The sequence below is a fragment of the Neomonachus schauinslandi genome, chromosome 12 (genome assembly GCF_002201575.2).
Source record: "Neomonachus schauinslandi chromosome 12, ASM220157v2, whole genome shotgun sequence".
NCBI lineage: Eukaryota > Metazoa > Chordata > Mammalia > Carnivora > Phocidae > Neomonachus > Neomonachus schauinslandi.
Window position 1 is genome coordinate 10,364,685 of NC_058414.1, and position 26,169 is coordinate 10,390,853.

Below are 26,169 nucleotides of genomic sequence, written 5' to 3' on the forward strand. Positions count from 1 at the left end.
AAGTTGTCATACTGTTTGTTAAGTTACCTATGTTGTTTATATTGAGAAGGTGTCTGTCCAAAGATTGAATCCTGGAGGTGTTTGGTTTGAGGTGTTGAGTGGATTTCTTCTTCATTAAATTGGCTCATTTCTGTTTGCTATAGTTCCCCAAAGCTCTAGGCCTTTGCACATATTCACATCATCTCCAGAATCCCTGAAAGAATTTAGTCTGTTTCTTTTTATGGCACTATTTTTTGGTTATTTTATGCTTTGACTATTATAACAATAATACATGCATGTTATGTAATAAGACAAACAATCCATTACAAATATATATAATGACAAAGCTGATCCTCTCCCTGCCACCTCACCCATCCCTATGAGATAAACAGGATAAACAGCATGCCAACCCTCGGTTCCTTCATTCATATGTGTACCTTTAAATGTATATGCTTTCTTTGTGTCTTTGTTTGCTTTTACTAAAATGGAATCATATTCTACCCAGTCTACAAATTGTTTTTCTTTGAAGGCTTAATTTTAGAAAAATCTCTAAAATACACAAGTAGTATGATGAATTCCTATATACTGACCACAGAATTTCAACACTTATCAACTCACGGTTAATCTTGCTTCAAACTCTACCCTTACCTGTCCACACCCCCCCCATATTTTGTATTATTATTATTTTTAATATGTAGCATCTCTCCCCAACATTTTAGTTTTTAAAAATTCAAACCTATAAAAAGTGTTGGAAGGCTAGAACAATGAGCAATCATCTACCCATCACCTGGATTTACCACTTGTTTTTCATCATTGAGAACATTTTATGAACATCTTCATATTTAGATATAACTTTACCTTTTTCCCCCTAATTCCTTGATGCAAAAACACACATATATATTACTTTATATAATTACTAATATTTTCTAGAATACTGTTGATGTGCGGAAGCAAGAATTGGCTGAGATGCTTAAAGCAAGGTGGCCAAGTTCACCCAAACAGAAGGATTTAACCAAAACAGTTGCCAAAAGGAAAAAAAAACACAGCAACTCTATGCAACAACAGTGTAGGCAGGCAATTTTTCATGCTTGGCAGGGGAACTCCAAAAACCTCTTCTGCCAAAGTGCTCACAGACACTTAGCTTGAGGCCCAGGCAGCCATCTATGCAAAGTAGCCTCACTCCTTGGGCAGCTGGGAGCACTGAATCCTGGCCCTGGGCTCAGCAGATCTCTCTAATGACCTGCTAGCCAAAGTTTCCTTTATTAAACTGTTGGAACAGCAAGTAAGTCCAAGTCTAACTACTTATAGCTCACTCCAATTGCCATTTGAATTGGGCAAAGTTTACCACTAATGTATTTTTGTCAATTCTCATATTTCTAACAGTTTATGTTTCATGTACTTTTTCAGAGTATTATTAGGTATATCAAAGTCCATTACAATTATTGCCTCATTTTGAATTTTTATAAAAGAAAGACGATCCAATTTGGTAGTAACAAATGGTATACGTTTGCCTAGCCTTCTGTGTAGATATCTCTCTTTTCACCTTGGAGCAGCAGGAAATAAGTCTACTAAGTCTGAGAAAACTCAGATACCAGCCCTTTCTCTCCATATACGTTTCTCCATCTTGGACAGTGATGAATTATACCATGAACCTAATGCCATTCAGGTGGTGGTTAGATCTCCTTTCCAGGTTTAGATATGAAAGGGATTTTAGTATTTGTAATTTAAGACTTGAAGTCTATATCAACTAATATTAACATCATGATCCCAACAAACTTTTGTTTGCATTTTCCTGATATGTTGTAGCCATTGTAATAAGTTTAACATATCATTTTGTTTGAGATTTGTTTGTTTTAACTTTGTATTTGTTAGCTATGATTGCATAAATAGTGGCTTAAGCAGTAACAGTTTATCATTTCACAGTTTCGGTGTGTTGAGAATTCAGGAGTGGCTTAGTTGTGTGGCTCTGGCTCAGGGTCTCTCCTGAGGTTACAGATATGCTACCCAAGAGACAATCACATGAAGGGATAGATGGGGGCTGAAAAACCTGTTTTCAAGATGGCTCTCTCATATGCCTGCTGGTTGCTAACAGGAGCCCTCAATTTTTTGCCACATGGACGTCTCTATAGTGATGTTTCAGTGTATCTTCATGGCATGGCAGCTGGCTTCTACCACAGTAAGTGATGCAAAAGAGAGAGCAAGGAGGAAGCCATAATGCCTTTTGAAACCTTGTTTCAGAAGTTACATACCATCCCTTCTGCCACATTCTATTCATTAGAAGCAAGTAGCTAAGTTCTCAATTAAGGGGAGGGGAATTAGACTCCACCTTTTGGGGAGGAGTATTAAATAATTTGTGGACCTTTTGTTAAACCATGATAAACTCTCATAAACAGCAATACTTGGCCTTTGAGGACACAATCCAATATTCTTTGTCATCCAACTACAAAGTTTAAACTATTTACAGAAATTGTTAATCATTTATCTCTTAATTCTTCTACCTCTTCTTGTTCTATTCCTTCTGATTTTATGCATTCTAGATGATATGCTCATTTTCTTGTAGTATAGGTCTGCTAGTGAGATCATCCAGATTTTTGAATGTCTAAAAACCTCTTTCACCTGTGTTTTTGAAAGATATTTTGCTAGGTATAGAATTCGAGGTTGATAGGGGTTTTGTGTAGGGAGAGGTTGTCAGTATTTTAAAAATATTGTTCTGCCATCTTCTCTGGCTTGTGATGGCTTTTATTGCTTCCAACAAGAAGTCCATTGTCACACATACATTTTGTCTTCTGTACATAGTGTATCTTTTTTCCTCTGGCTGCTTTCAAAATTTTCTCTTCATCACTGGTTTTGAGCCATTTGATTATATGATATTCCCTGGTGATATTTTCTTCATGTTTCTTGTGCTTGAATCATTGAGCTTTCATGAAAATTTGAAAAATTTCAGCCATTGTTTCTTCAACTGTAAGTTCCCACTCCTCTGTGGACTTCATGTACATGTGTGTTAGGCAGCTTGAAGTTCTACCACAGGTCACTGACACCTTATTTTTCTAAGTCTTCTGCAGTGTCTAATTTACTGTTAATCCCATCATATATTTTAAACTCAGATACTGATTTTTTTCATCTTTGGAAGCTTAATTTGTTTTTTTTTTTTCATTTTTTTTATTCTTATGTTAATCCCCATACATTACATCATTAGTTTTAGATGAAGTATTCCATGATTCATTGTTTGTGCATAACACCCAGTGCTCCATGCAGAATGTGCCCTCCTCAATACCCACCACCAGGCTAACCCATCCTCCCACCCCCCTCCCCTCTAGAACCCTCAGTTTGTTTTTCAGAGTCCATCGTCTCTCATGGTTCGTCTACCCCTCCGATTTCCCCCGCTTCATTCTTCCCCTCCCGCTACCTTCTTCTTCTTCTTTTTTTTTTTTCTTAACATATATTGCATTATTTGTTTCAGAGGTACAGATCTGAGATTCAACAGTCTTGCACAATTCACAGCGCTTACCAGGGCACATACCCTCCCCAGTGTCTATCACCCAGTCACCCCATCCCTCCCAGCCCACCCACCACTCCAGCAACCCTCAGTTTGTTTCCTGCAATTAAGAATTCCTCATATCAGTGAGATCATATGATACATGTCTTTCTCTGTTAGACTTACTTCACTCAACATAATACCCTCCAGTTCCATCCACGTCGTTGCAAATGGCAAGATCTCATTCCTTTTGATGGCTGCATAATATTCCATTGTATATATCTACCACATCTTCTTTATCCATTCATCTGTCGATGGACATCTTGGCTCTTTCCACAGTTTGGCTATTGTGGACATTGCTGCTATAAACATCGGGGTGCACGTACCCCTTCGGATCCCTACTTTTGTATCTTTGGGGTAAATACCCAGTAGTGCAATTGCTGGATCATAGGGTAGCTCTATTTTCAACTTTTTGAGGAACCTCCATACAGTTTTCCAGAGTGCCTGCACCAGCTTGCATTCCCACCAATAGTGTAGGAGGGTTCCCCTTTCTCCGCATCCCCGCAAACATCTGTCGTTTCCTGACTTGTTAATTTTAGCCATTCTGACTGGTCTGAGGTGGTATCTCATTGAGGTTTTGATTTGGATTTCCCTGATGCCGAGCGATATTGAGCACTTTTTCATGTGTCTGTTGGCCATTTGGATGTCTTCTTTGGAAAAATGTCTGTTCATGTCTTCTGCCCATTTCTTGATTGGATTCTTTGTTCTTTGGGTGTTGAGTTTGATGAGTTCTTTATAGATTTTGGATACTAGCCCTTTATCTGATATGTCATTTGCAAATCTCTTCTCCCATTCTGTCGGTTGTCTTTTGCTTTTGTTGACTGTTTCCTTTGCTTTGCAAAAGCTTTTTATCTTGATGAAGTCCCAATAGTTCATTCTTGCCCTTGCTTCCCTTGCCTTTGGCGATATTTCTAGGAAGACGTTGCTTCGGCTGAGGTCGAAGAGGTTGCTGCCTGTGTTCTCCTTTAGGATTTTGATGGACTCCTGTCTCACACTGAGGTCTTTCAACCATTTGGACTCTATTTTTGTGTGTGGTGTAAGGAAATGGTCCAGTTTCATTCTTCTGCATGTGGCTATCCAATTTTCCCAACACCATTTGTTGAAGAGACTGTCTTTGTTCCATTGGACATTCTTTCCTGCTTTGTCAAAGATGAGTTGACCATAGAGTTCAGGGTCCATTTCTGGGCTCTCTATTCTGTTCCATTGATCTATGTGTCTGTTTTTGTGCCAGTACCATGCTGTCTTGATGGTGACAGCTTTGTAATAGAGCTGGAAGTCCGGAATTTTGATGCCACCGGCTTTGCTTTTCTTTTTCAACGTTCCTCTGGCTAGGTGGGGTCTTTTCTGGTTCCATACAAATTTTAGGATTATTTGTTCCATTTCTTTGAAAAAAGTGGATGGTATTTTGATGGGGATTGCATTGAGTGTGTAGATTGCTCTAGGTAGCATTGACATCTTCACAATATTTGTTCTTCTAATCCATGAGCATGGAACGTTTTTCCATTTCTTTGTGTCTTCCTCAATTTCTTTCATGAGTATTTTATAGTTTTCTGAGTACAGATCCTTTGTCTCTTTGGTTAGATTTATTCCTAGGTATCTTATGGTTTGGGGTGCAATTGTAAATGGGATCGACTCCTTAATTTCTCTTTCTTCTGTCTTGTTGTTGGTGTATAGGAATGCCACTGACTTCTGTGCATTGATTTTATATCCTGCCACTTTACTGAATTCCTGTATGAGTTCTAGCGGTTTTAGGGTGGAGTCTTTGGGGTTTTCCACAGAAAGTATCATATCCTCTGCAAAGAGTGAGAGTTTGACTTCTTCTTTGCCAATTTGGATGCCTTTGATTTCTTTTTGTTGTCTGATTGCTGTGGCTAGGACTTCCAATACTATGTTGAATAGCAGTGGTGATAGTGGACATCCCTGCCGCGTTCCTGACCTTAGGGGGAAAGCTCTCAGTTTTTCCCCATTGAGAATGATATTCGCTCTAGGTTTTTCATAGATGGCTTTTATGATATTGAGGTATGTACCCTCTATGCCTATGCTCTGAAGAGTTTTGATCAAGAAAGGATGCTGTTTTGTCAAAAGCTTTTTCTGCATCTATTGAGAGGATCATATGATTCTTGTTCTTTCTTTTGTTAATGTATTGTATTACACTGATTGATTTGCGGATGTTGAACCAGCCTTGCAGCCCAGGGATAAATCCCACTTGGTCGTGGTGAATAATCCTTTTCATGTACTGTTGGATCCTCTTGGCTAGTATTTTGGTGAGAATATTGGCATCCATGTTCATGAGGGATATTGGTCTGTAATTCTCCTTTTTGATGGGGTCTTTGTCTGGTTTTGGGATCAAGGTAATGCTGGCCTCATAAAATGAGTTTGGAAGTTTTCCTTCCATTTCTATTTTTTGGAACAGTTTCAGAAGAATAGGTATTAATTCTTCTTGAAATGTTTGGTAGAATTCCCCTGGGAAGCCATCTGGTCCTGGGCTTTTGTTTGTTGGGAGATTTTTGATGACTGCTTCAATTTCCTTAGTGGTTATAGGTCTGTTCAGGTTTTCTATTTCTTCCTGCTTCAGTTTTGGTAGTTGATACATCTCTAGGAATGCATCCATTTCTTCCAGGTTATCGAATTTGCTGGCATAGAGTTGCTCATAATATGTTCTTATAATTGTTTGTATTTCTTTGGTGTTGGTTGTGATCTCTCCTCTTTCATTCATGATTTTGTTGATTTGGGTCATTTCTCTTTTCTTTTTGATAAGTCTGGCCAGGGGTTTATCAATCATGTTAATTCTTTCAAAGAACCAGCTCCTAGTTTCATTGATCTGTTCTACTGTTCTTTTGGTTTTATTTCATTGATTTCTGCTCTGATCTTTATTATTTCTCTTCTCCTGCTGGGTTTAGGCTTTATTTGCTGTTCTTTCTCTAGCTCCTTTAGGTGGAGGGTTAGGTTGTGTACTTGAGACCTTTCTTGTTTCTTGAGAAAGGCTTGTATTGCTATATACTTTCCTCTTAGGACTGCCTTTGCTGCATCCCAAAGATTTTGAATAGTTGTGTTTTCATTTTCATTGGTTTCCATGTATTTTTTTAATTCTTTTTTAATTTCCTGGTTGACCCATTCATTCTTTAGTAGGATGCTCTTTAGCCTCCATGTATTTGAGTTCTTTCCGACTTTCCTCTTGTGATTGAGTTCTAGTTTCAAAGCATTGTGGTCTGAAAATAGGCAGGGAATGATCCCAATCTTTTGGTACCGGTTGAGACCTGATTTATGACCTAGGATGTGATCTATTCTGGAGAATGTTCCATGGGCACTAGAGAAGAATGTGTATTCCGTTGCTTTGGGGTGGAATGTTCTGAATATGTCTGTGAAGTCCATTTGGTCCAGTGTGTCATTTAAAGTCTTTATTTCCTTGTTGATCTTTTGCTTAGACGATCTGTCCATTTCAGTGAGGGGGCTGTTAAAGTCCCCCACTATTATTGTATTGTTGTCGATGTGTTTCTTTGCTTTTATTATTACTTGCCTCATATAATTGGCTGCTCCCATGTTAGGGGCATAGATATTTACAATTGTTAGATCTTCTTGTTGGATAGATCCTTTAAGTAGGATATAATGTCCTTCCTCATCTCTTATTACAGTCTTTGGTTTAAAATCTAATTTGTCTGATATAAGAATTGCCACCCCAGCTTTCTTTTGGGGTCCATTAGCATGGTAAATGGTTTTCCACCCCCTCACTTTCAATCTGGGGGTGTCTTTGGGTCTAAAATGAGTCTCTTGCAGACAGCATATCGATGGGTCTTGTTTTTTAATCCAGTCTGATAGCCTGTGTCTTTTGATTGGGGCATTTAGCCCATTTACATTCAGGGTAACTCTTGAAAGATAGGAATTTAGTGCCATTGTATTGCCTGTAAGGTGACTGTTACCGTATATTGTCTGTGTTCCTTTCTGGTCTATGTTGCTTTTAGGCTCTGTCTTTACTTAGAGGACCCCTTTCAAGATTTCCTGTAGGGCTGGTTTTGTGTTTGCAAATTCCTTTAGTTTTTGTTTGTCCTGGAAGCTTTTTATCTCTCCTTCAATTTTCAATGACAGCCTAGCTGGATATAGGATTCTTGGCTGCATATTTTTCTCATTTAGTGCTCTGAATATATCCTGCCAGTCCTTTCTGGCCTGCCAGGTCTCTGTGGATAGGTCTGTTGCCAATCTAATGTTTCTACCCTTGTAGGTTACATATCTCTTCTCCCGAGCTTCTTTCAGGATTTTCTCTTTGTCTCTGAGACTCGTAAGTTTTACTATTAGATGTCGGGGTGTTGACCTATTTTTATTGATTTTGAGAGGGGTTCTCTGTGCTTCCTGGATTTTGATGCCTGTTTCCTTCCCCAAATTAGGGAAGTTCTCTGCTATAATTTGCTCCATTATACCTTCTGCCCCTCTCTCTCTTTCTTCTTCTTCTGGGATCCCAATTATTCTAATGTTGTTTCGTCTTATGGTATCGCTTATCTCTCGAATTCTGCCCTCGTGATCCAGTAGTTGTTTCTCTCTCTTTTTCTCAGCCTCTTTATTTTCCATCATTTCATCTTCTATATTACTGATTCTCTCTTCTGCCTCATTTATCCTAGCAGTTAGCGCCCCCATTTTTGATTGCACCTCATTAATAGCCTTTTTGATTTCTACTTGGTTGGATTTTAGTTCTTTTACTTCTCCAGAAAGGGTTTCTCTAATAATTTCCATATTTTTTTCAAGCCCAGCTTGTATCTTTAAAGTGATGATTCTGAACTCTAGATCTGACATCGTACTAATGTCCATATTCAGTAGGTCCCTGGCCATTGGTACTACCTCTTGTTCTTTTTGTTGAGGTGATTTTTTCCGTCTTGTCATTTTGTGCAGAGGAGAATAGATTAATGAGAGAACAAAATGCTAGCAGAGTAACAATGTCCCCAGAAAATATACTCTAAGCAAATCAGAAAAGACCTGAAGCAGTGGGAAAAGAAATGGAAAGAGAGAAAAAAGAAAAAGAAAAAAAAGAAAAAGAAAAAGATAAAGATAAAACAAAAACAAACAAAACAAAACAACAACAACAACAAAAAAAACCAGAATGTGATCAAATATGATCAGGCTGGTATATAGATCAGTGCCACACACTAGATTTGGGGTGTATTTTGGTCTTTTAGAAGAAAGTGACTCCCAAAATTTTAAAGAAAGGAAAACTTATATATGTACAAAAATAAGGGTTGATATGTTGAAGGGATGGAATATGACTGTAAAGATGGAAATTATAAAAAATTTGATAAAAGGAATTGATAAGAAGTTGTTTGAAAAAAGAAAGAAGAGGATTTAAAAAAAGAAAAAAAAAGGGAGAGAATGTGATCAGGCAGGGGAACAGAAAACACCATATACTAGAGATTTAGGGTATATTTTAATCTGTTAGAAGAAACTATCTCAAAATTTTAAAGAGAGAACAACTTATATATATAAGCCAAAAATACGGGTAACTACTATGAAGGGATAGAATATGACTCTAAAAATGAAAAATAAAAATTTTTTTTTAAAAAAAGGGATTGATAAGATGTTGGTTGAAAAAGGGAAAAAGAAAAATTCAAAAAAAAGAAAAAAAGACAGTTAAAAAAATTAACTTTGAAAGATTAAAGGATCATGGTAAAAAAGCCATGAATTCTATGTGCAGTAGTCCCCTAGAGCTGGAGTTCTGCCGTTCTCATTGATGGGTAAACTTGGTCTTGGCTGGCTGTTCTCGCTGATCTTCTGGGGAGGGGCCTGTTGCCGTGGTTTCCAAATGTCTTTGCGGAGGCGGAAGTTTCCTGCCCTTGCTGGTCTGAACTAAGTAATCTGCTCGGGTTTGCTCTCCGGGGCTTTTGTTCCCTGCGAGCTTTCCGTACAGCTTTGGAGGCGGAGAGTGAAAATGGCGGCCTCCCAATCTCCGCCCCGGAGGAGCCGAGAACGCGGGGCCCCGCTTCTCAGTGAGCCCCCAGAGAAAAGCCGCCAGTCACTCCCGTCTCCCCGGTCTCCAGCCGCACTCCGTGCTCACCCGGCCTGTGACCGCGCGTTTCTGTCTCTGGCATCCGACCCCGGGGTGGAGTCTCCAAACCCAGCAGATCCCTGCGGTGCACTCCCGCGCGGCTCCTCCGGGGGGAGGAAGGGGCGTCTCCCCGGATCTGCCGCTTGTTGGGTCCCTGCTGGAGGAGCAGGGGCCCAATTGTGCCGCGGATCACGGTTTATGGCCACCCCGAGCTGAGAGCCCGCGCCTGGGCTCCGCCTTTGCAGCCGGCTTCCCTGCTCTGTTACCTGGGGGCTCTGCCACACTCAGGCACCCCCGGTCTTTCTGTGACCCGTAGGTCCTGAGACCCCACTGTTTCACGAGGGTTCCACCCCCCGCTTAGCCACCGGAGTGACGTCCCTCAGCGGAGCAGACTTTTAAAAGTTCCGATTTTGTGCTCCGCGGCTCTATCACTTGCCAGAGGCAGCCGCCGGAGGCCCCTCCCCCGCCGCCTATCCTCCCAAATATCGCCTCGGATTCACTTCTCCGCACGTCCTACCTTCCAGAAAGTGGTCGCTTTTCTGATGAGAGAGTTGTTGCTCTTCTTTTCTTCGATCTCCTGTTGAGTTTGTAGGTGTTCAGAATGGTCTGATCCCTATCCAGCTGAATTCCTGGGACCAGACGAAATCCAGGTCTCCTACTCCTCCGCCATCTTGCTCCGCCCCAATTTGGGTTTTTTTTATGCCCTTGTGTTTCTCCTTAACATGCTGATTCTTTTCTCTACCTACTTGAACATCTGTGATTTAGTCTTCCCCTCTGATTGGTAAAAATACAAACCATTCTTGGTCCTGTGTGAATTCCCAGGATTGTTCCTTCTAATCCTCTTGGGAAGGTTTCTCATCAGCCTCGGGCATTTCTCACACACTTGTGATGACTCGTACTTAGTGGAAGATAAGAGAGGACCCTCTGGAGAACCCCAGAGCTCTCTCTTTGGGCAGTTCTCTCCTCTCTGAGAAGTTCTCTACTCTGGTACTTTGTGCTGTAAATTCTAGCCTCTGTGGCCTCCTGACTTCTCACTGTCTCCTTAACATAGTGAGACTTTCAGGCTCCATTTGGGTCTCCTCTCCCTGCATTATAGTCTAGATACTATCCAGGCAATAAGCCAAGATAATCCTTGGACTTACCTCATTTGCTCCTCTGCTCCTCGGTCTTGTGTTGCCTGTATCTAATGTTTGAAAATGTGTGTGTGTGTGTGTGTGTGGTTTTTGTTTGTTTTGTCTGACTTTCTACTTATTTAAGGAAGGAGAGTATAACAATCTCCATTATTTCATTGTGTTTGGCAATAGAAGACTCTCCAGAAACTGGCTTTGAAATCAGCATTCTATACAACTGTATCAGTTACCCAGCTATGCACTTTTGCACAATAAACTTCCCCAAGGGGAAGAAAAAAGAGAGGGAGAGGGAAACACACCATAAGAGACTCTTAACAATAGAGAACAAACAGGGTTGATGGAAGGAGGTGGGTGGGGGATGGGTTAGGTGGGTGATGGGTATTAGGGAGGGCCCTTGTTATGATGAGCACTGGGTATTAGTTGTAAGTGATGAATCACTGAATTCTACTCCTGAAACCAATATTGCACTGTGTGTTGTCTAACTAGAATTTAAATTCAAATTTGAAGAAAAAAAAAATAACAACCTTCCCAAAACATGTGGTTTTAATATTCACAATTCTTTGTGTTGGTGATTTAAGAGGTTTGCTTTCTTTCTTTTAAGATTTTATTTATTTATTTATTTGAGAGAGAGAGTGGGAGTGAGTGCACATGCACTAGAGCGGGGAGGGTCTGAGGGAGAAGTAGACGCCCCACTGAGCAGGGAGCTTGATGTGGGACTCGATCCCGGGACCCAGGACTCCAGGATCATGACCTGAGCCAAAGGCAGTCACTTAACCAACGGAGCCACCCAGGTGCCCTTAAGATGGTTTCAAGCCCAAATTTTTCAGAATGCCTGAACATTGGGCTCCACTGGGAAACTCTGCTCTTTATGGTACCAGCTGTGCTAACTCATGCATTTGAAGTTAATTGGCAATTTGGCTGCTGGCTGGTCTAGGAAGACCTCACTCCTATGTCTGGCTGTTGGTGCAAACTTCTGTCTGGGCTGTTCCCTCTTTAAAGCCTCTCACCCCACCCCCCCAGTAGGCTAAACTAGGCTTTTTCACATGATTATCAAACATACTATTCTCTTTATCTTCTGTCTGTAGCTGTATGGACAACACTTTCTTCATCTTTGTCTTCCCTAGCATTTTTTAAAAGACTTTATTTATTTATTGGAGAGAGAATGAGTGAGAGAGAGAGAGAGAGGGAGCAGTGGGTGGGGCAGAGGGAGAGGGAGAAGCAGACTACCCGCTGAGCAGGGTGCCTGACCTGGGACTTGATCCCAGGATGCTGGGATCACAACCTAAGCTGAAGGCAGACACTTAACTGACTGAGCCACCCAGTCACCCCATTCTCTAGCATTTTGAAGACAAACTTGTATACATTGATTATTGTGACAAAAATGGCCAATGTTCACCAATATCCAGTTCTACCCTTGTTGGGCTCAAAGCTAACAACATTTCCCAGCAACTATCTCTTCCCCACCCCACTTTACCACTGGGTAAGTCACAAGATTGTGACCTTGTGATTGCCCAGTGGAATGTCAGCCCTGGCCATGGAACAGTCTGATCTTCTTCATGCATACTCTCTCTTTTCTTCTGTGTGGCTGGCGTAAAGGTCTCCAAGATGGTGGAACCATATGTTGAAAAGAGCCTCAATTCTTAATAAGAGTCATTTAAACAGAAAATTAGCACTTTACTTTGGATGAGTAAGAAATAAACCTGTGCTGGGACTAAACTACTGTAATTTTGCTACAGTGACTAGTTGTATACTCAGACTAATACGGTTACCATCAAGTATCAAAAGTGTTAAGTTTCTCTAATATCATAGAGAAGAGCAAAATAGGATGGTTTTATCCATGCCACTTTAAGATGAGGACACCATAGCTTTCAAGTTGCCTTCCTTCCCTTTCCATGCAGTTTTTTTTATTATATTTGTTAGTATAATCTGTGATATATTATTATATGATATAACTTAATGATACATAATATTATTATATGTTATAACTTAGTGATATAACTTAATGATATATGATACTTAATACATATATAATGATATATAAGTTATATGATATATATAATATATGATATAACCTAATGATATATAATGTAATATAATTTTAGATCAAGGCCTAGATTATTCTAAAACATCAATATTTTTATACCATATGTATTCCTTTTTAAGAATAACTCTTCACCTTAGCATTCAGTTTTATGTTTGGGAAGGCCACAGTTAATGTAGGATTGTGTAGGCATTTCACTTGTTCAGTGCTGTTTACCACAAGTCTTTTGGAACATGAATTTCTCTTCCTGGGTTCTTAATTCTATTTCCTTTTTCCAGTTAGCTACAGTACATTTGAATGTAAATTTTTCAGAATCCTTGAACATTTTTTTCTTCCTTTGCCTATAAAATTTTTTGAGTGTATGATTCACATTTTTTGTTAGGAAGGGTCTAGATACAAGTCTCTTTTTGTTGATTTTTTGCTTGGAATACTGTGAAGCTTTTCAATTTCTACATTTGTTTTAACAGCTAAGGAAAATTTTTAAATGATATCTTTAATTTGTATTGCTTTCCTTTGTCTTTGTGTCTTACTTCAGGGACTCTATAATTCTTTGGTAGCACCTCTCTTCTCTGATCTTTTATACAGACTCTACAGTCCCTTATAATGTATTTTTCCCCTTTTGTCTTGCTTTCCGGGAGACCTAACCAGATTTGTTCCACATATTATTTACTCTGTGGTGACAAACTTTATTCTTCATTTCCTGCCATAATGTATGCTTTAACTCTTCTGTTGTATTTTGGGTTTCCTTGCCTGATTTTCCTACTTTGACAATTTCATTCTGCATCTTTAAACTTTTCTCAGCCTCTTCTCTCCTTATGTATTTATTTCAGAGGTCATGTTTTCAACTTAATTTGGGGATACAGAAAACAAAAAAAAACCCTCCTGATCTAAAAGATATATGAGTAAAAGAGCTTCAATTTTATGTCTTTCCTTTGATACCTTATGATCTTCTTCTACTTGCCTGATTTTGCCTATTTTTTTCTTAGCACACTTACTCATCCCCACGACACTTCTAACTCATTCTGATGTAAGGGGCTATTTGCAGACCTGATGTTTGTTAACTTGCTGTACGACCCTTTTCACTACCCAGTTTTTGTTGCCAAATTTTCAAATAAAAGTAGCAGATGAAATATTTATATGTCATACAGTCTATTCTTGTTAATCATGATAGTTATGTTCTATAAAGTTGCCTTGCACACTGAATTAGTGAATACAGAACCATTGCTCTTAGGGGAAATTTGAGGTTAACTCCCTACATACCTCTAGAAACATTTTGTCAATTGATTAAAACATAACCTTGTTTTATGTGTTTCTGTTTAAAGGCAAATTATTTAATATATATTATTGATTCATTAACGTTGAACTTATGACTAACAGCTCTATAAGTCATGCCTGAATGAGACTTATCTATATACATTTTTTTCTCCATAAGGCATATCATGGCCTTCTTGTGTTTGGGACAACTAGACAGTACTTGAGCACTACTCTTAAACAGAGAAGTCACTATCAAAAAGCACAAACACGTGAAAAATGTGCCACTAAATAGACTGAGGAAAGCATACCTATAGAAGGTAGAGTGTTCGCTTATTCAGCTGGGAACGTGTGTGGGGCAGCCCAAATTTTTCACTGCTCTGCACATGTCCAGGAATGGCTGTTAATAGTGCTGTCAGTGTTGATTTGGGGGTTACAAATAAATTGTAACATGTAGGTAAATCCTAACTTTGGAATTAGCAAATAATAAAGAACAACTGTAAATGTTAAAAGATATTTTGGTCTGTTTTCATTATCTACCATGTCAAATCCATCCAACCCAATGAACTTTTTTTTTTTAATTTTATTTATTTATTTGACAGAGAGAGACACAGCGAGAGAGGGAACACAAGCAGAGGGAGTGGCAGAGGGAGAAGCAGGCTCCCCGCTGAGCAGGGAGCCCGATGCGGGGCTCGATCCCAGGACCCCGGGATTATGACCTGAGCCGAAGGCAGACGCGTAACGACTGAGCCACCCAGGCGCCCCCCGCCAATGAACTTTCTTAATGTAGCATAGATACAATCACATGATTTCCCTGTATCTTCACCACCTGCTGATCTCTATTTCTTATAGAATGTACACAGCAAATGATGTATTCAGTGTCGACCAAGTGCCAAGCAGGATGTGCCGCAATGGAATAGTACCAGATACCTGAAAGTGTACTTTTGAATATATTGATGTATGTTGATGGAACCTGACCCCACTGATATACAGCCAGAGGCTGGGTGATAGGCAGCCATTATGAGGCCAATTGACCCAACTGACATTTTCCTGAGATTGGATTAAGGCATAATTTTCTCTAGACTCTCTTGCTCTTAAGCTTTAAAACTATGAACAGGGTCTAATAAAATGTTTTTTTAATAACACTATAAAATATCTAGCAATATTTACCAAAGTGCATTTTTAATTTGTGGTAACTACACCTACTTGACTGCAACCTGCCATTATGTGTTGTTACCCGTTACCTGCATTCTGGTTTTCTGACGGTTGTGATTTCTGAATGCACGTAGAGTTTGGGAAGCAGTAATCAGGTTGGAAGGGCTAATACTGAAAGAGCATCTCTGAGAGAGAGGGGAGTGGAAGCCAGCTTCCTCTCTGGTAACACCTGGAAGTCAGAGAAGGAAGCGTTGCTCAGATTTTAGAAGGGAATGGCATGGAGGACCTTGAGAAGACTAATCATTAGACACCAAGGTGCCCAGACTTCAGAAAGACCTTTTAGTGCCTCACTAATTTTAAGACATCATGGGGCTTTGAATAGTAGCTCATCTCTGGTTACTAGTGTGAATCAGAGGCCACAGGAATTGTTTTGGACAGCACAATTTCCTTGGGACTTTTGTTTGAACCTAGACCAGTCAGGGGTCCAGCACTATGATTAAATTTGATTTAGAAAATAAGAAAAAGCGGCACCTGGGTGGCTCAGTTGGTTAAGCGACTGCCTTCGGCTCAGGTCATGATCCTGGAGTCCCGGGATCGAGTCCCGCATCGGGCTCCCTGCTCAGCGGGGAGTCTGCTTCTCCCTCGGACCCTCCCCCCTCTCGTGCTCTCTCTCTCTCTCAAATAAAAAAAATCTAAAAAAAAAAAAAAAGAAAATAAGAAAAAAAATGTATTTCTTACATTTGTATTTCATACATCCTGTATGGTGGTACAAAATTCATAAGACCAACTTACTATGAAACCTTAGGCAGATTACTTTGCCTTTTCAGTTTTCAACTTCCTCATTTGTAAAATAAGGACAGTAATGCTTACCTTGTAGTGTTGTTTTGGAGATTGGTTATTTTATGTGTAGGTCAACTAGTAGGTCTTAGCACCTGAAGCTCAGTCAATATTGTACAGAGTTCTCTCCTTCCAGTTGTCCTCTGAGTTCTCTGTCATTTTAAGGACATCCTTGCTGTCAAGCATTTGTATTCTCCCACGTTCATTTTTACAGAAGTTTGCAACCATGCATTTATACAGATACACCAATATTTTGATAGGGTCGTATCATTATTTCATCCACTGGTTAGTCTTGTGTCCCCTGGGTTGATTGCTCTGCTGTTCTGTTCTTCTCAAGCATACCTGCAATTCACTCCAGATCTGCCTGACCAGGCAGCCCCCCTTTCCTTAGGTAAAATGACTCTTTCAACTTTAATTATTTCTAGTTTCTTATTTAAATAGTATGTAGGTATAGGTATATAGTGTATTTTCAGTTATTTTATTCATTTACACCTGAAATCTTCTTACGAGGGGTTTAAGGACACTCACATATATAATATCAATAAACAAAAAAATTACATTAAAACTAACAAGAAAAAAAATATGGACAAAAGAGAAATAAAACAGAAAATTGGGATGCCAGATGGTTTCAATAAAAAATACTGAACATGCTGGGAAGAAATGTGTCAAACATATAAAAAGTGGAGTAATGTGTCAAACTTATAAAAAATGTATTAATTATATTGTTATGTTTTGTGTCTGATCATGGAGCTATTTTCTTTTTTCTTTTGCTGCCCAAAAGATTTTTAAAAATCCTCAAAGATAATGCAGTTTATACTAACTTTGCACTTAATCTGTTATACTCATTGATGCACAGAGTAATTGTGACACTGAAATGAATCTTTATGCTCATATTTATCACAGGAATTTAAAAAGAATATTAAACCACGTTTTGACAGATTTGGGTCAACAAGTAAATCTTTATTGAAAAAAAAGTCTATTTTAAGAAATGGGAAGCACAGGGAAATAGTAATTATGTCCCTAAAGCATCAATATTTACAAAAAGAGGCTGTAGAAGAAGATTGTTTTCCATGATTTTAGCAGAGCACATTTACTGCTCTCTGAGAAAGAAGGCATCTCCCTGCAGCTCTCTGAAAGTGCTCTGAGCACACTGTAATACAATTTCAAAAGGAAACCACCCCCACTCTGATGTGCACTGATAACTTCAGAGGTAAAATTATTGACTATTTAAACAAGAAATTAGTTTTTATGCAATGCAAATTTAAATTCATCTTCAAGTGTTTACCATTGACAACAAATATCTTTTTTTTTTTTAAAGATTTTATTTATTTATTTATTTGACAGAGACACAGCGAGAGAGGGAACACAAGCAGGGGGAATGGGAGAGGGAGAAGCCGGCTTCCCGCTGAGCAGGGAGCCCGATGCGGGGCTCCACGCGGGGCTCGATGAGGGGCTCGATCACAGGACCATGGGGACCAGCAGGATCATGACCTCAGCTGAAGGCAGACGCTTAACGACTGAGCCACCCAGGCACCCGTGATAACAAATATCTTGAAAAGCAAGATATTTTAGAACCAAAAATTAGTAAATTCTTTTTAAAGCTAGGCACCTTCAAAAAATGTTCCTTACTTACTGACTTGCTTTTGTCATATAATAGTTGAATTTTTGTAACATTTACTTACGCTATAAACATAATAATGAAATAAACCCCTGTGAGCCCTCTATTCAAATTATGATCTAAGACCCTGCCAATATCACTGAAGTTTACCTGTGTGTTTTCATGTTCCCACCTCCTGCCTCCCTCCCCAGAGGTAGCTACTACCCTGAAGTCCTCCTAGTTTACCACATATTCGTGGATCTTTAAACATAATGCTGTTCACCTTTACTTGGTTTTGAGCCTTAAAAAATGTTATAATACTTAATGTACTATGCATTAATATATTTGTAATTCTTACTTTTAAAATACATTAATTGCATTTAATAATATATAATTATTGCAATTAATAACACATTAATTGTATTAATGTATTATTACAAATGTAATTTGTATTATTACAAGTGTAATTTATATTATTATAAATGGAATGAATACATTTATAATTTGTAATACATTTGTAGTTTGTAATGCAGTCTGTAATTTGAATAATTATTGCTAAGATCCATCCATTTTGTTTTATTTAGCTGCAGACTTCTGGAACACATATACACATATATACAAGTATATACCTGGGAATGGAATTTCTGGATTGCAGGAAACTCAAATTCTCAACTTTTTAAAGTGATGCCAGTTCACATTCTCATCAACAGCATCCTTTGCTGTTTTCATTCTTCTACATCTTTTCTAACATTTGGTATTGTTAGAGCTCTTGCGTATTTATCCATTGAACACCATGTGTTTTTGTTTTTGGTATTTACCTGTGCATCTTTTTATCTACTTATTTACCTATCTATCCATCTATTTAAATTAGCCAATTTTAGTCCTTTTCTATAAAATGCCTGTTTGGTGCTTTGCCCGATCATTGAATTGCTGATCTCTTTATTATTAAGTTACAAGGATTCTTTATATTGATAGATTTTATTCTTTCATCAGTTATGTGTGTTGTAAAAATCTTCTCTCAGATTGTGGATTATTTTATATTTTATTATAGTGTCTTTTGAAAAACAGTAAGTCTTAATTTTAATTTCTTTAGGTTTGTCAGTCTTTTATGTTAATGGGTTTTGGCTCTTGTTTAAGAAATATTGTTCTATCTTAAAGTAAGAAAGATAGTGTCTAGTATTTCTTCTGAAAAATTTAAAAGCCTTTCATATATATCTTTTAATTTGTCATTAATCCATTAAATTTTGTGTGTAGTATGAGAGAGAAATTCAATTTCATTTTTTTCCATGTGGATTAGCTGATTATTTCTGCATCATTTACTGAAAAATTTTACCTTCTCCCATGGATGGGCAATTCCATCTCTGCCGTATATAATTTTTTTATATGTACTGGTCTATTTCTAGGCTTTTAATTTTGTTTCCTTGGTCAATATGTTTAATTTTGCATCAAAAAACTTATTTTAAAAATGGCCATTCTGGAAAAGTGAAAACTATAGAGAGAGAAGTCAGATCAGAAGTTGCCAGGGGCTGGGAATTGGGGAAGGGAATTTCTATATCTTGATTATGGTGATTATAGACTATATATATTTGTCAAAACTCAAAACTGAACAATTAGCAATAATCGCGCCTCGGATAAACCTCATTGGCTACGATACTGCCACTGCGCAAAGCTCAAAACTGAACAATTAAAAGGACTGAATTTTACTGGATATAAATTTTACTTCAGTAACTAAGAAAATTTCCCAAATTTCCAAAATATTAATTTGATATGTTGTTATTTTTCTCCAGGAATGCTTCACTCTTATTTGGCTTCTGCTTTTCCGTATAAATTTTAGAATCCTACTTTGAAAATTTCACCAAAAATAAACCTGTTGTGATTTTGATTGGAATTACATTGAGCCCATAGATAAATTTTGGGATGTTTTGTATTATCCATGAAAACAGTATATTTCTCCATTTAGTTAAGTCTACTTTAATGTCATTTTGTATTAAAATATTCTAAATATTCTAACATTCTGAATACCTAAATATTAAATATTAAGATATCTTTTACAAGAATGGGCTAGATTATTAAGCTGTTGTCTCTTGTTCCAAGCCCATCCCTCCATATGTTCCCATATGATGCTGGGCTAGGTCTCTGCAAACTGTAGTTCTCCTTTGCCAAATGGCTTCTTTTTAAGTTTTGCAATAAGGGATATTGGAGGGAAGGTGGGAGACAAGAGGGGAAGAAGAACCTTCATCTCTGCTCTGTTGTCCTTGCCAGTATCTTTCTGGTAATAGTAATACGGTCTTTATCATGGCAGGAGTTGTGGGTTCAATTTCCAGCTTTCTTCTTCCCTCTCATACCCAATTTAGTTGTCTCCCTTTAGAGGTATAACCGCCTCCTGGGTAGGGCCCCTTCTCAGAAGACTGAGCCCCATTCTATGGGTCCCCTCTTCAAAGATTTTGAGCCACTAAAGCAGCTCCCCTTGATTTTTGGATAGAGATTAATTAACGTAGATCTATTGAATTTATATTCGGAAACCTTGCTATATACTCTCTTATTTCTTATAATTTGTATGTATATTCTTTTGACTTTTCTATGTAGCTACCACATCATATACGTATAATGACAGTTTTGTTCTTCTTTTCTATTCCTCCTTATGATCTTTCTCTTCCCCTCACCCTTACATTGCTTGTTAAGGTCTCCAGTATAATGATGGATAAAAGTGGTCATAGTTGATAGCCTTGTTTTATTCTCGGTTTTAAGAAGAAACTTCTAATGTTTCACCATTAATAATTGTATTCTTGTAGATTTTTTTATAGATATCATCTATTATGTTAAGGAAATTCACTTATATTCATAATTTGCTAATATTTTTAGAGTCTACTTACTATTAGTTGTTTAGGATTTTGGCATCTATCAGTGATATTAGATGATGAATTTTTCTTTCTCATTAATGCCATTTTTTGGACTTGGTATCAAAATTAGTTGGGAATTGTTCCCCTTTTCTGATTCACTAGAAAGTTTACATAAGATTGAAAAGATCTGTTCTTTGATGATTTTGTAGAATTTGACTAAAGACATCTGAGTGATGTTTTTGTGGGAAGATTTGTAGTCTCTTTAGTGGTTGTAGAAATATTCAAGCTTTCTATTTCATTCTTTGAGTTAGTTTTGGGTAAGTTATATTACTCAAGAATTTTGTTGATTTTGTCTACATTTTAAGATGTGTTGGCATTAATTTCTTGATGGTATTATTCCCCTTTCATTTTTCATTCGTAATTTCATTTATTTGTATTTCTCGCTCTCTCCTCCCCCCTCTCTTCTTCATCCATCCTGTCAGGAATTTGTCATTTTTATAGGGATGCAGTGACATTCAGCTTTGATCTCAGCATTTGGTCAAAATATGCAATTAAATTTCCGCTTCAATCAGGTCTCTAGAAACCTGAATAGCAAATCATTATCATTTGCAAATCCCTGAGTGTGTGCGTGATCAGTGATTATTTAATTGGATGGGCTAGTTACCAGAAGAATAATGATAATAATAAGGTAACAAACATATATTAAATCTTCATTATTTTTTCACTTTTTAAAAGGTGGATATAATGCACTTAGGTCATTTTAGATGAGTAGAAGCCTCAAATGTCCCAATTTCCAGGCAACGAAACCATTTCCACCATTACATTTTCTATCTACTGAAACATGGGAATTTACAAAGAACTGAAATTTCAGAGAGCTCCCCAGACCTCAGATTGTTTAGTAAATTTGAGCTTCTAAAACCCTTTGCTTCTACTTCCATCATAAGTGGTATTTTTTTTAGACACACTGGCCAGCTTTTCTCCTTGCTCTAACCAGTATACTGATGCTTATTTTCAGAAGTCTTTCTATCTTTATATGATAATAGTACCATAGTAATAATAATAAATGGGTTAACTCTCATATGGCACTTTCTATGTACTAGACATTATTCTAAGCACTTTGAATTTATTAAATCATTTACTTCTTCAAACAAACTGATGAGGTAGATACTATTATTATATATATTCCATTTCCAGATGAATAAATGGAGGCACAGAAAGGTAAAAATAACCTACTGAAGGATCACCTAGTGAATAAGTAATGGAGTCAGGATTTGAACCCAGTCTTCTGGAAAGGGTAATAGGGCAGGAAAAAAGTTCTAGAGTCCCTGAAATTACTCTTTGTTGCTGGCCACTTATTCTGCTAACCGTGACTGTAGGGGTATTATAAGCATATCTTGGAGCGATATTGTGAGTTCAGTTCCAGACCACAGGAATAAAGTGAATATCATAATGAAACAAGTCAAATGAATGTTTTGGTTTCCTAGTGCATAAAAAAGCATGCAATAGCATTATGTCTGAAGGAACCATGTACATACTTTAATTTTAAAAATATTTTATTGCTAAAGAATTCTAACCATCATCTGAGCTTTCAGTGAGTTGTAATCTTTTGCTGGTGGAGGGTCTTGTCTTGAAGTTGATGCTTGCTGGCTGATCAGGGTGATGGTTGCTGAAGGTCAAGGTGGCTGTGGCAATTTTCTTAAAATAAGACAATGATGATGTTTGCTGCATTGATTGACTCTTCTTTTGTCAAACAATTTCTCTGTAGTATGTAATGCTGTCTGAGAGCATTTACCCACAGTAGAACTTCTTTTAGAACTGGAGTTGATTCTCTCAAACCCTGCACTGCTTTCTCAATTAAGTTTGTGTAATATTCTAAATCCTTTGTTGTCATTCCAACAATCTTTTTTGGCATCTTCTGCAGGAGTAGATTCCATCTTACGAAACCACTTTCTTTGCTCATCCATAAAAAGTAACTCTTCATCAGTGAAACTTTTGTCATGAGATCGCAGCCATTCAGTCACATCTTCAGGCTCCACTTCTAATTCTAGTTCTACTGTTTCTACCACATCTGTAGTTAGTGCCTCCACTGAAGTCTTGAACTCCTCACAGTTACCCATGGGGGTTGGAGTTCTCCAAACTCCTGTTAATGTTTATATTTTGACCATTTCCCACAAATTACAAATGTTCTTAATGGCATCTAAATGGTGAATCCTTTCCAGAAGGTTTTCAATTTATTTTACCCAAATCCGTCAGAAGACTCCCTATGACAGCTATAGCCTTAAAAAAAAAAGTATTTCTTAAATAATAAGATTTGAAAGTTGAAATCACTCCTTGATCCATGGGTTGCAGAACTAATTTTGGGTTGGCAGGCATGAAAACAATAATCTCATTGTATATCTCCATCAGAGCTCTTGGGTGACCAGGTGTATTGTTCATGAATAAATGGAAAGAAATCTATTTTCCTTGAGCAGTAGGTCTCAACAATGGCTCAAAATATTCGGTAAGCTATTTTGCAAACAGAGGTGCTGTCATCCAGGCTTTCTTGTTCCACAGAGTGGATTTAGCATTATTCTTAAGGGCCCTAGGATTTTCAGAATGGTGAATGAGCATTGGCTTCAACTTAAAGTCACCAACTGCATTAGCCCCTGACAAGAGAGTCAGCCTGTCCTTTGAACCTTTGAAGCCAGACGTTGACTTCTCCTCTCTAGCTATGGAAGTCCTAAATGGCATCATCTTCCAATGGAAGCCTGTTTCATCTACACTGAAAATCTGTCAATTAGTGAGGCTACCTTCATTAATGACCTTAACTAGATATCCTGGAAAACTTGCTGTGGCTTCTACATCAGTACTTGCTGCTTCATCTTGCGCTTCTGTATCATGATGATGGCTTCTTTCCTTAAACCTCATAAGCCCACCTCTGCTAGCTTCAAACCTTTCTTCTGCAGCTTCCTCACCTCTCTCAGCCTTCACAGTATTGAAGACAGAGTTAGGGCCTTGTTCTGGATCAGGCTTTGACTTAAGGGAATATTGAGGCTGGTTCGATTCAGACCACTAGAACTTTCTCCATATGAACAATGAGGCTATTTTGCACTCTTATCATTCATGTGTTCACTGGAGTAGCACTTTCAACTTCCTTCAAGAACTCTTCCTTTGCATTCACAACTTGTGTTTTTTTTTTGTTTTTGTTTTTGTTTTGGCTCAAGAGGCCTAGCTTTTGACCTATCTCATCTTGTGACATGCCTTCTTCACTAGGTTTAATCATTTCTAGCTTTTGATTTAAAGTGAGAGGAGTGTGACTCTTCCTTTCATTTGAACATGTAGAGGACATTGTAGGGTTGTTAACTGGCCCAGTTTCAATATTGTTGTGTGTCAGGGGACAGGAAGGCATGAGGAGAAGGAGAGAGATGGGGGAATGAATGGCCGGTTGGTGGAATGAATGGCCAGTTGGTAGAGCAGTCAGGACACACATCTATCAGTGAAGTTTCTCTCTTACACGGGTGTGGCTCACGGCACCCCAGAACAATTACAGCAGCTCAAAGATTGCTGCTTACAAATCACCGTAGTAAATATAATAATAATGAAAAAATTTGAAATATTATGAGAATTGCCAAAATGTGACCCAGAGACATGAAGTGAGAGAATATTGGAAAAAATGGCTCATCACAGGGTTGCTACAAACCTTCAATTTGTAGAAAACACAATGTCTGCAAAGCACAGTAAAGCAAAGTGCAATAAAATGAGGTATGCTGTATTATAAATTATTATAGCATGGCATATAGAAAAAATTTTCTTCAGTAAAGGAATGTTTTTGTCATTAGCTTTTAATGTAAGGAAATGCTTATTCTATTTAGTCTCTTTTTTTTTCTGGACTGTTTGGAGTTAGACTTCACTTGTGATCTATAGTCCAGCTTTGTCCAAATAGCAATTCAGAGGGAAGAAAAGAAAAATGGGATAAAGTGCTAAATCCCTTGGCCACCTGTTCTAATTTCAGAGCCCTTTTGGAAAAAGTGATGGACAGGAAGAACTGTCAAAGTAGCAGCCTTCCTAAATTGCTAGCAAAGACAGTCCACAAAGGCCACCTCACCGGGAAAAGAGTGCCAACTTCTTCCTGTGGGTTTCTTCCTGTGTATCAGCAGCCACCAGGAGAAACCTGGTGTGGTTGTTTGCCCCAGTTTGTTTCAGTCAGTGGGATACACGGCAGACCCGCATTAGCAAGCCTCACCCATTGTTTTTACTAATAACCCTGAGGTCATCCCACAAGCCCTTCCGAATTTGGTTTCCACCCTATTCAAGGCCTCTTTGTTTATGAATGTCTTTCCTGATGAAGCCAGAATCAGTAACAAAGACAGTAGTGAGGGAGACATGTGGAGCTTAAATATTTGTAAAGAACTTTCCACCATTTGTATAATCCTGGCCGTATCCTTAATTGGCTGTAAGTGTAACCGAGATCTCTCTCTTCTTTCTGTCAACCATACAGTCTTTCTATTCATCATGCTGCCCAAGAAAGATACTTAAAACACCCTAAGTATGTATATCCACAGAAGACCTTCTCTCCCTCGTAGAGTTTCTTACCAAATACAATTATAGCCTTTATGAGTATTTATACACTTCACTGTAAATTAGCATTGTTTTATTCTAACATAATAGCTTTCCTTTTAGAAGATGCCTCTGTGTTTTCTCATGAAGTTTCTCATGTTTTAGACCCAGCACTTCCACAAAATGCTTGATTTAAATATTCAGTGGGAAAGTAGCAACGTTTAACCCTTACGAAACATCTCTGGGTCAGATTTCAGTACTTGCAGTCCCCGAAGTAGCGAGCCAAGGAGGTTAGACAATTGCTTGGTGTAATTCCCTAGAGACTGTGGGTTTCCTTCTTTACAAGGTGCAGCAGCCTAATTAACACGCTGAAAATACCTTCTTTTTTTTTTTTTTTTTAAGATTTTATTTATTTATTTGAAGAGAGAGACACAGCGAGAGAGGGAACACAAGCAGGGGGAGTGGGAGAGGGAGAAGCAGGCTTCCCGCCGAGCGGGGAGCCCAATGCGGGGCTCGATCCCAGGACCCTGAGATCACGACCTGAGCCGAAGGCAGACGCGTCACCGACTGAGCCACCCAGGCGCCCCTGAAAATACCTTCTTGACTCAAATTGTGCTTAAGACATTTGCAGAGGATGGCTTTCCGCAGCCCACAGGGAAGCCAAAGGAGCTTGGGCCTTGTTTTAAAAAAATCTTGACATGATTGCTAAGTTTCAGACAAAGCTTTCCATTTTATCACATTCCTTGACACCCTCCTTTAAAGAGATTGAAAAAAATTTTTTTTTGTCTTCTTAGCCCCATGAAGTGTTGGAATAAAAGCCTCAAAGCTTTGCAACTGAAAGAGTTAAAACAGTCTGCATGGCAGAATATCAAATCCCACTGCTTCTCCCTGCCAAACAGGGAGAAAAAAAAAAATCAAAGCAATAAGAAGGAAGAGAAAAGGGGAACATCCTTGTTGGTAAATCAATCAATTTCGGTACGATAATCTTCTTAAATCCATCCCTCAAGGTGGGGAGAGCCCTCTTATCAGGGTCTTCCGTGAAATCTATACCAAGGTCTGTCAACTCTCTCATGGTTGACAGTCTACATTTAGTCCTATTTATCTGGATTTCAGGATCATCCTATGGAAATGATCCACTAGTACAATTATAGGAGTACTTAGTAATTTTATCCCTTTACTCATTAATATTAATTAGTGCTTAGAGGGGAACGAGGACAAGGAGCAGCTTCTCATATCCAAGCTA

At 38.3% G+C, this 26,169-nt stretch overlaps 2 pseudogenes; both read right to left on the reverse strand.

Moving 5' to 3' along the window:
- Positions 1–18,986: 18,986 nt before the first annotated feature.
- LOC123326467 lies at positions 18,987–19,221 on the reverse strand (annotated as a pseudogene).
- A 2,753-nt stretch (positions 19,222–21,974) lies between these two features.
- On the reverse strand, positions 21,975–23,718 carry LOC123326395 (annotated as a pseudogene).
- Positions 23,719–26,169: the final 2,451 nt, after the last annotated feature.